The sequence below is a fragment of the Crocodylus porosus genome, unplaced genomic scaffold (assembly GCF_001723895.1).
Source record: "Crocodylus porosus isolate Cpor-Errol unplaced genomic scaffold, CroPor_comp1, whole genome shotgun sequence".
Classification (NCBI taxonomy): Eukaryota; Metazoa; Chordata; order Crocodylia; family Crocodylidae; genus Crocodylus; species Crocodylus porosus.
The window spans coordinates 10,547,986-10,564,552 of record NW_017728923.1 but is presented as its reverse complement, the minus strand read 5'-3'; the positions used below and the strand labels follow the sequence as shown (position 1 = coordinate 10,564,552).

The window sequence follows — 16,567 nt, the reverse complement described above, 5'->3', positions numbered from 1 at the left end:
GACCCCAATGCAGCAGGACACTAAAACATACTAGTAGTTCCATTTACTTCAGTAGAGCATCATACATGCTTAATTTTAAGTATGAGCTTATACACTTTGGCTGGATCAGGGCCAAAGTGTTTATCACAGTAGAAAAAAAGTCTTTTTTAGGCCATTAATAGTGACTATGTCTTTCCTTGATACCTTTGAACCTACAAGAAAAGTAATGGTGGGGGTGAAAGAATGGACTCCTATTTCAAACAACTCTTCAATTTTCACTCTTACAATGTTTTCTTATAGGCAAAATTATAATGCAGATGAGGGGGAGGAATAAACAGTCCTCCCCGTAACCTTTAATGTTCTAACTGAAGGGAAGTTTTCCGCTACAATCTGTTTCCAAACCTGTACTTCCTTTTTTGATTCTTATAATTCTTACAATTTTTATTAGGAATTCCCAAGAACCTTATTAAAACATATGATTGACTGCTCCTTAAAATAAAAATAAAAATAAAAAACTTGAAATGAAAGTAATCAATATATAAAATACTTTTCTTTTTCTATTCTTATGACTATTTCTATAAGGGATTTTTTTCCAAAAAAGGATTACATGTGATGCAATACCTTACAGAGATGGGGAAAGAAAAGACTTGGGTAAAAGCAGAGGTCTCTTCCAATTATGGCTTGAATAAGTTGCCTTTAACAATATTGCTGGAACTGCACTGCAAGGGGCACTTAAGGAGGATCCCTGCAATGCAGTCCTCAGCCAACCAATGGTGTATGCTCTTCTCACAGAAGCAGAGAAGTTATAGATGGCAGAGACCTGTTCAGTCCATTCAATACAAGACTGCTCTTTATTTAAAACTCCTCAAGCTATGACCTATCTAGTTTCAAATACCACAAAGAAAGGCTCTTCCACAAAATATCTCTGAGCTTAATACTTATTCTATCAGTAAGTTTCCTCCCCTCTTCCACAATAATAAGGTCATGGCTCTCTTTGCCATATTGTATTTGATTTCCTCAGTCTTTCTTTATAAGACTAGCCCGCCCACCTTCTGTCTATCTTTCTTAATCTTTCCAAAGCTCTTGTTCTTACAGTTTACCAATTGTTTTCTTCTTAGGAGAGCCCCAAACTCAAACATGGAGCAAGAAACTCTCTGTCTGTGTTCTGTTCTTCACTTCTGTGATGCTATTCCAAACTCAACATCTTACTAGAAATGATAATAGTTGTCTGTTGCAGTATTGTACACTGACACAAAGAATGGATTGCAAATGGCTAACCCTTCATGATGTAAGCAGGTTTAGAGACCAGTAGATTCATTAGACACACACAAAGGAAAGATCAAGAGAAGGAGCAAAGATAGCTCACTACCCATTCCACATTTTTCTACTATTTCCATGCCAATGTTGCCTTATAACACCAGTCTTCTAAATTCCCAATCCCCACCTCTCCTTAACCTGCTACTTCACTTTAAGGACCAAAATTGTCAGGCCAAACACTGACCAAAAAAATGAATATCCTGGAAATGACCCAAGTGTGGCTTCTCTCCTCAACTTCTGCCTCGATTCCTCTATTTCTAAACACAGTTTCAAGGATCCAAAGTTCTGGGGGTTAGAGGCCAGGTATACCAACAACCAACTCTCACTTCACACCCTGTATCACCGTTAACAATGGGGCTGAGATGCAAAAAAGAAGCAAGTCATTGCAAATGACTCAGGCTCACACATGGCTACATCACAGATCCCTGATGTATCTGGAATCCGTGCCAAAAGTGTAACTCATTCGGTCCAAAAAACCATCATTTATAGAGGTTGGCTTGTGGGGTCCAGTTGGGAAAAGCATCTGGGTTTAAAGCTGGATGGGGGAGGGAGGGGCTGTCTTTCATCCCAAATGTATAGAATATCCATGAAGTATATAACTCATTCAGTGGTACCATGTGCTTACATTAAAATTAGAATTTCTATTTTTAAGTGGCTTCTGCTCTCATCAGAATTTGATGGCAATGGATAAGCCAGCTGAGGCTCAAAATGATCATAACTGATTCATCATATGGTCAACAGTTCCTCACCCTCAAGGGTGAATCAGGTATGCTGGAGCACACAATTCTTGTCCACCTCTTCTGAGTACTGCTTAGAAACATACCAAATATGTATGAAGGAAACTAAGTAAAACATCTCGCTATCGTTCAGACTGGTTCTTTTCTCCAAAGTGTTGCAGAAAAGGAGATTTGAATTCTAACGCAATCTGCCTTATAGTTTTATGGGAACTGCTGTACAATTATCTTAAGAAAAATCCAGGAAATATATTTAGGAGAAATTCTGTAGCAGTTTTAGTGTACCACAGGAAAGCCCTAACATTCACATTCTGGGCCAGTTAACTTTCTCATATTCCTCAATAAATGTATGAGCAAGTGCTGACCAATACTAGTTCTCTTCTTCAGTTTCTTCTGTTTTATATCAGGGTCTCACATGAGAACACTACCTCCTAAAAAAAAACTATTATGGTTTGAGTGGCATTGGTAAATGATCTAATTGTCTTTGGTACTGTCAGCAGCTCTGGCAGGCAAAAGGCGGCATCACGTTCATTTTGTGCTTCTTCATTACATGCTGCCATACTCGTTCAGAATTCTGCCGCTGAAATTGCAGTCCTACTGTCACCTAGCCTGTCATACTGACCATCTTCTCTTTGCATCCATCCTTTGTTTCCCCATCTCTATCACATCAGACAGAAGGTATTCTCTTCACTTTCACCTATAGTTTCTCTTCTCCCATTGAGTATTGAGAGATAGTGAGTATCTTTAGTGCCAACTCCTACCTCAGATCATACCATCCTTCATCCACTTATCCGATTTTCAAATAACCACCTTTGTGCTTCCTGCCTTGCATTTCCCACTAGGAAGTCACTCCCTGTAAAAATATGTGAAGCTTTCTTATTCCATTTTTCAAACTTTCCTTAAAAATCTTCTCTGTGGTGATACCTACAAAAAACTTGATTACAGTCAGACCACTGGTGAGCTGAATCCACTAGTTATGCCAAAACTGTCTTACAATTTCCTTGTAGGCTTTCATCTTTGCTTATCCACCCAGTGTTTCTTGTCTTAAAAATCATATACTCCATCTTCAAGCAGCAACTATTTTTTATACTCTGATTATATAGTCTACCACAAAGGGATCATGCTCCATGATTAGAGTTCTAGGGCACCTGTGGTAATACAAATTAACATATAAGTAAAATATGTCCCAAACATGTTCCTTCAGGTTAACCTTTGGAGGGACAGACAATTATGAATTGGGTGTGCCCATAAATTGCATGCTCAGTGCCCTTACTATAGAAATCTTCATTTCCTATTTAGACCAGGTCATCACTAGAGGATGCATTTGTCATCCATAGCCCTTTGCCAGAGTGAAAATCTGTTTCTTTTTATAAACTATTATAATTTGACAGCAGCATGGGGCGGGGGAACTTTCTAGCTCACAGGCTGAGTTTCCCCTTGACACTCAAAAAAACAACAGAATTACTTCTCTTTTAAAAAGATAAATGCATGAAGACCAGTGGTTTTCACCCTTTCTAGACTCAAGGCACCCCTTGGAAAATGCCAGGTCTTAAGTTTTCACTTGTATTTGGACTCCAGAAAAACATTACAGCAATTCTTTATTGCAAAAAACTCAGACTGCAAGTCAGAATGTTTTAACACTACAAATTTCTATTTAAAATATCTGTATTTATCTTGTGAATTGTATTTGCATACCTAACAATGTGTGGCACCCTGCATCACCCTTAAATGTATCACAAGGTAGCCCAGGGTGCCAGACCACCCTTGTTGAGCATCACTGATATAGATGGTACTTGACCTCCTACCCTTGCATGTCAATTAGATGTGTTCATGTTCAGTACTAGAGGCTACATAGTGGTAAAAATTCCATTCTAAGTGCATACCCAAAACCTCTCAAAAGGTATGTACAGCCAGTAGTGTAACTGGGTGTGGGGAGAGCAAGGCACCAGCCCTGGATGCTTTCTTAGAGGGTGGACCAAGATCATCACCAGCCCAGGAATCTATGCCCTGAGAGAAATAGCCCCAAACTTCCCAGCCATAGGAACAGGGCAGGTCCAACCCTTCACCTGAGTAGTGAAGGGTAGGAGAGGCAAGTATAATGATGTCCTTTCTCCCCCCACAGAAGGTTTTTGCTACAGCTGGCACAGCCCTGTACCCAATCTGAAAAACAAAGAGTGAACAGGGCACAGGGGTAGCTCCTGGTGAGCCCATGTCGTGTGGCTGCTGCAGCTAGTGTGCAGTGAACGGATCCCCCAACAGCATGAGCCCAAGCCCATGCTACTACAGCAGTAGCATTTGCCACTTGAGTGCTGAAGGCAGGGACAGGTAACACCTGGTCCCCCTTGCTCCCCTCCCCTGCCAACTTTCCAGTGGTCTGCATAATCCCCTTCCCTTCCACCCCAGGTGCTGGAGGTACTTTTCAACACAGAGACATCATACTTTGCCATGCTTTCAGTGCTTTTGGTGTATTTATTACACACATTCTCAGATTCTATCACTGTATTAAACGCATAGTCTTTTTTTTGTTTTCATAAAAAACTAACTAAATATTATGCCAAATGGCTTTAAGTTGCTTCATCAAATATTCAATTTGTTCAAAGTATAGCACTGAATTTGCATTTCTTCCAGACTTTGTCAGCTCCTCCCAAAGTTCTACGCACATTGTCAGAGGGAAAGGGAGAGAGAATTTTTTGTGTCTACCAATGGGTGGCTATGTCTCCTTGCACTGAATGCCTGACGAGTGGCCATACTAGGTCATGCCATGGTAGATTATTAACCCTTTCATAGTCAAGATTTTTGTTGTTGCACAAGGTTACAATACTGCTTACACAACAGCAGTTTCTAGGCACTGACATACATTACATGAGATCCTAGACAAATTAGGGGACTAAACCAAAAAAAATCTTATGAGGTTTAATAGGGACACATGCAAAGTCCTGCACTTAGTTTGGTACAATCCCATTCACCACTACAGGCTGGGGATTGACTAGTTAAACAGCAGCTTTGCAGAAAAGGATCTGGGGGTTACAGTGGACAATAAGCTGAATATAAGCCAAGAGTGTGTCCTTGTTGTCAAGAACGCTAATGGCATATTGAGCTTCCTTAGTAGAAGTGATGCCAGCAGATCAAGGGAAGTGATTCTTCCCCTCCATTGAGCACTACTGAAGCCACATTTGGAGTATTGTGTCCAGTTTTGGGTCTTCCACTACAAAAAGGATGTGGAGAGAGTCCAGCAGAGGGCAACAAACTGGTTTGGGGGCCAGGGAACATGACTTCTGAGGAGAAGCTGAGGGAACTGGGTTTATTTGTCTGGAGAAGATGACCAAAGGGGATTTAATAGCTACCTTCAACTACTTGAAGGGTGGTTCCAAAGAAGATGGAGCTAGACTATTCTCAGTACTGGCAGATGACAGGTCAAAGAGCAATGGTCTTAAGTTGCAACAAAGGAAGTTTAGGTTAAATATTAGGAAGAACTTTCTCACTAGGAGGGCAGTAAAACACTGGAACCATTTACCTAGAGAGGTGGTGGAAGTGCCATTCTTGGAGGTTTTTAAGGTCAGGCTAGACAAAGGCTTGGCTGGGATGATCTATTTGGGGATGGTCCTGCTTTGAGCAGGGAGTTGCACTAGATGACCTCCTGAGCTTTCTTCCAATCCTATTTTTCTAAAATTCTATGATCCTGGAGCCACAAAAACCCATTCATTCTATTGCAATGTGACAAGCAACCTGTCGTTGCAGACTAACAGACCACAAAGTTCAAGTACTAGGTGGATGACATCCATCATTTTTTCATTCCTATATCTAGACGGCAAAGGAAGTTTTCCTCACCACCATATTGAAGCAGGAGGAATGCCAAGCTGTCAATCTAACACTTCCATTATTCATCAAAACATGCTTCCCATGGGCATGGCAGAGCATAAGTGTATGGATTTTTCAATGCAGCATGCTCTTTTTGATATAGAAGTGACTTGCTGATAGGCACCATGCATAGTAAAGCTTCCTGGTAAACAGTAATTGGAATCCACTGACAAATAGTTTATGAAAAGCTACCAAGTAAAAAAAATATATATATCCTGCAGTGGACTTGGCAGGAGGAATTTCAATTCAGAACCTCCTATTCCCTTCAGATATGACATCTAGGCATGAAAGGATCATGGATAATTGTCCCAGTCTATTTGTATTCATAGCATACCTTCTTTTTACAATATTTTTAAACCTTTGCCATCTTGACTTAGTTGGAGGTTTGGCTGAGACCTGCAGGGAAAGGAAAATCATGAAAATAATGGCTAGCATCATTCAAGGCAGACATTCATGGCAGAAAGTAGTAGAGACGCCTTGCTGATTGTAGGGAATTTGGAAGGGTTAGCTTCCAAACCTGTGGCTCAGAAATAGGAGATAGCATTTTTCTGCAAAGGAATGTAGTTTCCTATAGAGATTCAGCATTGACCCAGGGTTTTTAGAAACTCTCCCTCCCATGTTTCCCCCAAAAATAGATTTGCAAGACTACAAGTCTACTTAGACATGGGGGCAACCACATCTGTGTAGGTTGTGCTGTGGGCTGGATAGCACAGTAGCAGAACAGCACAGTTATTATTAAAGTGGAAAGCCATAAACACATTATATTATTGCCAACAGATAGCAGGAAGCCAATGATTGCACAGAGTTTGTATTTCCATCCGAATTATTTAATGGCTATTAATACCTTCTGCCTTTGGGTTAACTCTACTCCTTCTCTCTCTCTCTCTCTCTCTAAATGGTGGTAGCCTTTTCAGCCATTCTTAATGTTTAGTTTGTATCAACCAGTGTTGACACATGCCCTTTTAAAGTCCCAGTCAAGGACTGGGGTAAAATTGTGCAGAGAGGAAGAGCAACTGGAGAGGATTATTTTCTGTTTGGTTTGAACTCAGTTTGTTAATTAGATATTAGGAATATTAATTGGATATGAATGAGATTTTGTTGCTGCCAGGGAGAGACTGAAGGGTGAACAGCTCCCCCTCCTACTCTGGCAGAAATATTTAAAATACCTCCCAATTCTGCTCCAGCAGAGCAAACTAAGAACAGATTTCGGCAGTTTAAACTATCTTTATGACTCTGGCCCATATGAGCAGTTAACCACTAGGGTTTTCCCACGGTATTGCAATACCAAGAAATCCTGTGAGCAGAGGGCAGAATATGAACAGAATGTAATGGAGTGGGATCCATGGCTTTGGTTAGAGGAAAAGAAATACACAACAGACATATGAATCATTCATTATTCAATGCTAATGGGCATTAAAATGGAGGAAGTGTTATAACCCACTTGCTCAGTGCGCGCGCACACACACACACACACACACACACACACATCCCTTGCTTAATGTTACTCTGCCATCATTAGCATAAAGGGATCATTGACTGCACTAGTAGATATTGTTGTGTTGTTTTCACAGTCACAACTTGCACACATGATGATTGCAATGCTATTTTTGGAACATCTCTCTGGTATTGCTAAGAAAGAAAATAGCTATGCAGCACTTTCTACAGAACTGTCACATTTCAGGATAATTAATAAGTGAATTGGGACTAGTGAATTTTTATAGAAACTATTTTCAAAGGTTTTTACAATTCCCTGGAATTGTTCCTTAAAGATGATGCTCTGTCCTAGCCTGCTTCCCTACATGCTTTGCCTAATCTAATATTATTGTATAAACTCAGGAAGGTGACATCCTTACAACACTCTACTAATGTCTCAGGTTATTTATGAAACTAATGGGAAAGTTGGACATGCTGTGGTTAATGTTCATCTTTTAACATTCAGCCTTGACTGACTTATGGAAACAAATGCTGCTGAGGATGATGTTATATTCTCTGGGACAAATTCTGGCCAAAAGATGCGCATGCATTCAGTGCCAGAAAAGCTGCAAGCCACAATGGGAATATATATCAGAAAGTGACTCTTGCCATAGAGTTTGTTTCACAAATCACTGAGAAATAATGCACCACAGGCTTTTCTTGATGGCACTGATACAGAAATTTAGCAGCATGTTGCTGGGAAGTAGGCATGATCCCGAGGGACATATCCACATGCAGCATGAAATCATGCCACCTTTAAAAACATGCACTACATGTACACAAAGTATAACTGGATGCATTAGAAAAACAATGCCTTGAGTGCATTTCTGAGGCTAAATACAGGTGCATGTGAACAATGCATTTAGAATGTGCATTACGAAAGGAATCAGATTTCAGGACAAGACATCAGGGGTTAAATCCTCAGGGGAAGTCAATAGACTATATTGACTTATACCAGCTGAAGATCTGACCCCTGACATCTTATACAGAAATCAGATTGTGTACACTGTACAGATGTTGTTGTGTACACTGTAAAAGTAGCATTTATACACACTTGTATTCTACATGAAAAAGTCACCTAAGCATTCAATTTTTGCATATGCCCATAAAAACTATTCTGTGACTGACTGCTTGACATGTGCATAGGCAAAAGCTAATTCTTCAGGGTGATTAAATTATTTTGTAATATTCAACATGGGGATTCTGTGGAACTGGTTTTCAATGGCTTTGTAGAGATGTCAAGAGACAGCAGACTAAAAGTGATTTACATCATTTCTGGATCCAGCCCAAATATTTTGGCTTTATGTAATCCCAGATATTAATTGTCATAGTATTTCTCTAACGACAGACTTCATCCTTCCCTCAAAATGTTGGGAAGTGTCTCATTTATTTCAGTTTAAACTTATACTTGTCACATACTATTCATGGAATATGCACAAAACTCAAAATCTCTTAAAGGAGCTGACACTTAAAGGGACAGATTTTAAAATCAGTATCATGTTAAAACCTCACGTGATCGATGTACAAGGATAGCTGGGTGGGAGGTCGGCAAGCATTCTTAATTAGCTATGCATAAAAAGTGAGTTGTTTTAGCTATGCCAAGCACTGAATATCATATTCAAACTTCATTTTAGAAACTTGCAACATCAGGCTTGAATGACTTAACTATGCTTACTCATAAACTATACACCAATTCACTATATGCATCTTTAAGTATGGATCTTTGCGTATATTCCCTGAGTATGCAATCCTGTTTCAAAATGTGGGTTCAAAGTAAAAATTATACACGTAGAATGCATAAGAATTACATGAGTACTATTTGAAAGAGCTCAAACTGAGAAATATATAAATATTAGTCCTAATACCTTTTAAAACATCACGATCAAATTTACTTCCTCTTATTTTGTGGTGAGATGGATAGACTTCTTTTGTAATTAATGCAACACGAGGCCTGATTTTCAAAAGGCCTGAATACCTACTGCTCTTTTTGAAGTCAATACTAGCTATAGATTCTTCAAATCTGTGAAAAATCAGGTGACGGAACTGGAGGAACGTTGTTTAAACATTGCAAATGTTAGTATATCTACAGATGAGATGTTACTCACAGTAGGATATAATATTTGTTGGAGGTATTTATCCTAGCCACTACTGTGTTCACTTGCCCTACCTATAAAAATACAAATGGTGATTTTGCTGAGGTATGCAGACACAAAAGAAATACTCATCTGGTACAGTATTACACTATACTATGCTAACATAAAATACAAGAACTTATTATATAAAGACATGTAAAATGGGTTAACAGATAAAAAAATCCAGAAGCAAAAACAGACAGAGCTATGAAATAAGAAGTCTTTTACTAGGGAAAATAATATACAGAAAAGCCCCATTCTGCAGATCTCTCTCACTGCTAACATAGTAAAAAAATCCCTTGTCTATATTTTTTTTCCCTGAGTAAGGACTGCAAGATTGTATCTAAGGGGGGGATTGCCTAGTTCCAATGAATGTTTTAAAAACAATATAATCCTGACCAAAATTAATTATTGTGAATTAGCATGTGAAGATGCACTATGCCTTAAAAAAGATGTTTAATGTTGAAAGCTATTTCTACTAAGGAAAATAAAAATGAATATCTGATTTGTTATAGCTACAATATGTCTTAATATTTCACAACTCAATATTGCTATTTAAATGTAAAATGTACAAATGAAATTATGTAAACACATTATTACCACAATAATTTGTACTTTATACCTCAGAAATATGCTATTATTTGCAAACTGCTAGATATCATAAAGTATTTTCTATTGCTCGAATTATTTTAAAAAATTAAGATGTGTTTGACCCAAACAACTGATATGTACAAATCTTAGAGCACTAATTACATAATATACCTTTACAAAATAACATAATATGGGTTCAGCTTGTTTCTCTGTTTTCTGTTTGAAAAATAGATTGTTTAATAACCCATCAAAGCTATATGTAAACCAAGGAAACAATAGAGCAGATGTTGACTGCTGTCTTGTGCCTCGTAGACATAATTAAACACAATGAGACACTCATGCACCCAAATAATAGAGGACAAACAAATAAAAAAATGGTACAATATAAACATAAACCTCATTTACTGGACACCTGCCTTGTATTAATCCACGATATTTACACCATTTATCCTGTGATGAAAACAGAAAACAAAATCATATCCTTATCTGCATTCAGCCTTCAGACAGCAAGACAAACTATAAACAAAACATTCTTCTTAACATTAGCTTTAATTTCAGTACTGCTGATTACTGCATTGGTTAGTTTCAGAAAGCTACTAGGCAACCGTATTTTGTAATGCAACAAAATCCTGACAATGCAGTCACATTTTCTGTAAGCAAAGGCTATATAAATCAATGAACTTGAACATGATCCAAATGGACCAAAGGCATTGCAACTGCTCTATCTGAGAAGATTATGCGCTTTCCTTATCAAAGGAGGTATTTTCCCTAAACAGTAAACTTACTTAATACCTTAAAACAAAATGCACATTTTCACACACTCCTTTGAAAAAAGATAAATAGGAAATGTAGTCATGATTGCATAAATATATCACTTCATATTTGTTCTGATGTTAGTGTCCCATGGTATTAATTCTCTACACTCATCAGGGAATTTTTACTATACTTTGCCAATTTTCATTTAAATAATTAAATGCATGTTTCCTCCTGTCATATTAACACTGATCCAACATTTGAAAGTAGTCTTCATTACATGAAAATAAATCTGTTGAAGCATCAGTTTCTAGGCTTGCTGCTGGAGAAAAAGAAAGTTTCTAGGCATAAGAACAACTTTGATACAGAAAATAAACTGCCTGTTACAAAAACAAAGCTAAGGCACATAATTCCAATTAATAAAAAAATCCTGATTTTATTATCTGCATTGTCCTAAAATTGGTATTCTAGTGAGCGTTATCACAATTTTATTTCAAATAAAGGACAATTACTTTGTTTACTGCAAACACATATTTTCTCTTTATATTTGACTTGGTTATGTGTAAGAAAAAAGACAGAATCTAATGTGATCTGCATCTCTTTATGCTAATAAAACTGTGCTAGCATATTTCCATAGACAACACCATAAAGCATAAATACCAAATGGAAAACAAATGGAAGTATAATGCCACTGTGAAGCAAACCAATCAACCCTAAAACAGCTGAGATAGATCTCATCCAGTAGTTCATTCATTCTTTATAGAAAAGCAATGAAAATATTCCTAGGTGAATCAGATTAAAAAAAAAGGCATAGTTGCTCTGCAAGGTGGTAAAGCACTAAATTCTTTTGATTTATGGAGGCAGCATCCACCGCATTGAGCAAAACAGCTCAGCATGCTGGGACCCTTTTTCCTGAAATTCCTTTATTAACACAACTAGGCTCTGCTAGTGAACAAAAGCATTGGTGTGGTGCGTATAAATCATTAATACTATGCTGTGCAATGGCTGAATTTCCTGTGCTTGCTGGAAAGCCTTCCTGCACAACAGGGATTTGGGGGTTGGAATTGGCTGCTATGAAATGTACTCCATCATTCTCTGTGTTTGACGCTTCCCAATAGCATTTTACTTTTCCCCTTTTTAGTCCTGCAAGCCCAAGAATTGCAACAGAAATTTGCTGGTGTCTATGTCTGAAAAAGAAGGAAAAAACTCATTTGCAAACAGAATGAATTGCCCTGAATCTACATCTTCTGGTTGTATTTAAAGAAAATCGCCTGCAAATTAATATTACTTTATTTCAAATTGAAAGGCAAGTAACATGGATAATGACATTATGTTTGCCTTGCTTTTTGTTTGTTTGTTTTCTTTTCTTCCCCCCGCACCCCCCAAATCGTGCTCCTTCAAAGGAAGCTTTTCCTTAAATGAAGGAAACTTTTACATCCCAAGGGAACAATTTTTTGATGTTTAGGAACTACGTGCAGATCACTTATGCAAAAGGAGCTTCAAAAGCAACCCATATCATCTTTGAACTTTGGTCTCCCAACATCCTTTCTGGAGAGGGATATGTAATTCCTTGTACCACTGATAAAGTAGAGTGAAATTCTAAATGGAGCTGTAGGACATACTAAGGAAATTAAATGCAAGTTCTTAAAATTACAACATATAACGAACATGATACATCAGATTTTTTTTAGTGGATCCTCAAATCAAGTATCACGACTATTTATCTCACCTCTGGTCTTGTACCTTGTACCCAATAACAAAACTTTAAAAAAAAGAAGCCTTTTTCAATATCTTTTGACTAAAAGTAATTGACATGCAGTTCTTATACAAGAAACCTCTTACTAAAGTGTTCTTTAGGATCATGCCTTAAGGAAACAGTACAGATAAAGACTATTGTTAAAACGGCAGTCCCACACCATATGCTTGACATAAGGACAAGTGGGATATGTTATAAGGCAACTGGGGATACAGTCACTTTTTCAGGTAGGCCAAAGCTTGATGCCATCTATGTTAAGCACCAGCACTGGAGTAATCCATTCTTAATCAACTACCTAGTAAACCTTTGAACAATCTTTGATGTGGTTTCGCACAACTGCAAAAGCAAAAATCAGAACCTTTAACATTCCAGTGTGCCAGCTTACACTTATGCAGCCATCCAGCATAATAAAGATTATAAGAATAAGCTTGCAATGCATGCAGAAGCCCCTCTGCATTACACAATAATGACATTCTGAACAGAAATAAATGAAGCCCCTGCAGTGCTATTCTGTCAGCTTTTGAAAGTAAATAACTTCGCTTCTGACAAGAGAGAGACAATTTTTTTCCTCCTCCTGCCATGGAGCATTAATTGAGCTATGCAGTCATGTAACATTCCAGAGACAGGAGTAACACATGACTAGGGAAAAAAAGCTTCAAGAAGGAAGGGACAGACCCATAATATATCGCTTTCCTGGACTTCCTTCCAGTCTCAAATTTTCTATGCAACTCTAATTCCATTTTTTCTGGGAGAACTTTTCAACGAGGTTTTTCTTTCTGGTCTCTACAACTTCTGCTGAATCGGTTTCAAACAAACCTTACAAACTTTCACCAACTGCTATATATTTAAACACTGTTAGAAAACTTCGAGGTTACATTTTACCACTTTTTTTATTTCTCCTTGTTTTCAAGTGCAGAAGACAGATTTCATGCAGCCCCTTAATACCTTTGATAAAACTATGTATTTAATAACACAGCTTGCCATAGTATATAATAAAACAAAATAGCAACACCACCAGAGGGGGAAAAACTAAACTGAAGAAACAGCCCACCAAGACACAGTAAACAATACATATTTAATATATTTTAGTGGATGTTCAAAATAAGTTGGATAGGAAGATCAAAATTGTATAGGACTAAGAGCACAGAAGTAAACACACACACACACATACATATATATAAAGCTAAGCATACTCACAGGGTTACAGTTAAGAAGGCAGACAGAATTTTGTTGATTTTGATGGTAAATGGTCAAAAGTCAAACATAAAAATGGTCTTAATTAGGGTTAAACCATTTGTATTATCATACATCATAGCTTGAGTATCTCTGGTGTTCACATTTTAAAGTTGCATGTACTTTTGTTCCATATCTGCAAAAAAATCATTACTTCACTGTGAACAAATATAGTCCTCTGTATGCTTTAGTTCTTACTACAGTATCTAATTTTGATTCTGCATGTGTTTAACACAACAAAAAAGGGCAGGATCAAAACAGAGTGTGATCTCTCCACAGCTGGAGCTTGCTATAGAGCAAAAGACCAAAGGCCTGACTACAACTACTCAGCATACTATAGACATTAAATATGCTATTTTCCCTAATTAAATTCACTGGGCTGCTGCACTGACAGAGGAGGAGGGGAAGCAAAATGTAAAAGGAGTCAATGGCTCTGCACTAGGCTACTCAGAGGTAAACGAGGGATGCTAGCAAAGGAATGACAAGAGCTCCTCAGGAGAGCCCATCTATTACACACCTCAGTTTAAAAATGGATTAATCAAGCACGTGAACACCTTTAAGAGGCTGTAGACCTTGGAGGAGTCTTCATGTGAAAAGCACTGATTTCTATAGTTCTACTAATGCCATTACATCACTATAATGCATAGCGATAAACTCCTGCTCACTTTCCCATCTCTGTTACCAGTTAAAAAAACTTAGAGTATTAGGAACACAGCTTTCTTATCAGCCTATTATTTAGTTGCTTGTGAAAAAATATACAAGCAACCAAAAGCCCCTGCACATTGCAACACTTCCATAGCTGCTGCTAATAAATATAAATGAACAGAATGAAATTGCTTGCTCTTTACTCCAAAGACATCTCAGTTAACTGACCACTATGCACCTCCTTAGGGATAAAATATCACAGCATGTTTTTGGTTAGTTTTTTTTCTCTTTTTTTTTTTTTTTTTTTACAGATAAACAGCCATTAATGTGCACATTCAATAAATACCACAGAGCGGTGACAACTGACAAACAGCTGACATGACAGAAAATGTAACCAGCACATTTTCACCAAGAACAGTTTGCCCTTTAAATCCTAAGTGAGAACAATATAAAAGGAATTATTCCAAGACAAGAATACTTCACCTGTCCCTGCCACGTGGAATCCACAGCAAGCTCCTTTCCGACTGTTCTTGCTCTTATCTTCCAAAGCAGCCAGTAACCTCCTTAACTGATCTTTTTTTTTGCCTTCTGGTATTTAAGGAGAGGGATACTTAGCTAAAGCACCTCCTCTTGCTATTGTGGCTGGGAAGTGACCTTGTTTAACACAGCTGTAGTCAAATGCCCAAACTAGCTTTTATTCAGAATGAGAACACAGCACTTGATCTTTAAGCCACTTCTCATTAGTCTCTGGGAAACAATGAAATGGCTCTAGTGAGACAGAGATACAGAAACGTTAAAATTTCACTTTAAGACAGAAGTAGAGTTTCAAATGTGAGCCTGGAAGTTTACCGATAAACATCAAATGACCTTATTTTTCTTAATTAAAATAAACAGCATCAGGACTTCGCTCACTACTTCTCTACTAAAGATATCTCCAGATGCAACAATTATACTCACACCTTGTGAGCTCTGTTTCATTCGTACAATGAAATTTCCTAAGAGTGCCACACTGCCCCCTTAGGTGCAAGTGCCTCAACCTGATATTGTTTGCAGTATGGTAATTTCTCCTTCTAACAGAATGCTATAATTTGTCTGACAACCTACAGTTTTTTACCGTGCCCATACAAATAAGCAAGCATTATGTTTCTCTTGGGGCAGTGAAGCTGGTTAAATGAATCAGAAAACCCTAAAAAGATTGTCTACCCTCAGTCCATCAGCTACTGGACAATTATTCAAGGCCCAGCTGTAAGAAAAACAGATGGTGAGTGAGCATTCACTCATGCAGGCATAAGCAGAGGTTGTATGTTCTCACATGAAAATTGCCATGAAATAGCAGACTAAAGAACAAAATTGTGCAAAGCCTCAAATTTATAAGCTAACAGATGCTTACAATTTTCAGAAGCTGAAGTCAGATTAAATAATTTTACAACAGACATACAGAGTCAGTGAATCAGATGTATGCAGTATATGGAAAAGCAATTCAATGTTTTTGCACCAAAAGGTGAAGTATCAGTTTAAGAAGTGATGCCACGAAGCATCACCTATTGATAGTGACTAAAACATTTGATCCTTCAAGCTTCAATAAATTATAAGGAGTAAATGATGTACAAATACTTTGAAGTATAACCACAATGCCATGGTGTCATTCAGCAGTTAAAGTACTTGTTCTCAATCAAAGGGGTAAACTGCAACCAAAAATATTCATTCATCCTATTTTAATTCTTTATACAATTTAAACATGAAGATAATGTGTCCTAATCCTTTACTCCATTATTGACACTATTGACTACCTCAGTCGAGAGTGCTATCTAATAAATCAACTTTGAATTAAGCCACGAAGAGATAAAAAGTCCTTTAGATTCCTACAATTTATTAGAGCCAGAATTGTGATGTATCAGAACTAAGTGGAGAATGCAATTCTAAGGCCTAAATAACTTAAGGCCTAAAAACATTTGGAATGTAAGCACTCTGCATTGTGAAAGTTTTTTTGAAAAGCAATCTTTGCTCTGAGAGCTATGCTGTGAACTACCTTCTAGTTAAAGACAGAAAAGGTTGATATTGAAGTTTCAGTTCAATTGCTTTCGATCTGTGGATGT

General features: G+C 37.7%; 1 protein-coding gene across 8 annotated transcripts in view; it reads right to left on the bottom strand.

Moving 5' to 3' along the window:
- RBFOX1 (RNA binding protein, fox-1 homolog 1) overlaps positions 1 to 16,567 on the bottom strand; it is a 1,970,253-nt gene that overhangs the window by 415,490 nt on the left and 1,538,196 nt on the right. The window contains exon 1 of one of the 8 annotated variants that reach the window (XM_019540078.1): positions 14,955 to 15,385. The exons of the other annotated variants lie outside the window; for them this stretch is intronic. The gene's annotated coding sequence lies outside the window, so the exon portion shown is untranslated. Of the gene's footprint in view, positions 1 to 14,954; positions 15,386 to 16,567 lie in introns of those variants that run through there. 8 annotated transcript variants of the gene reach the window in all.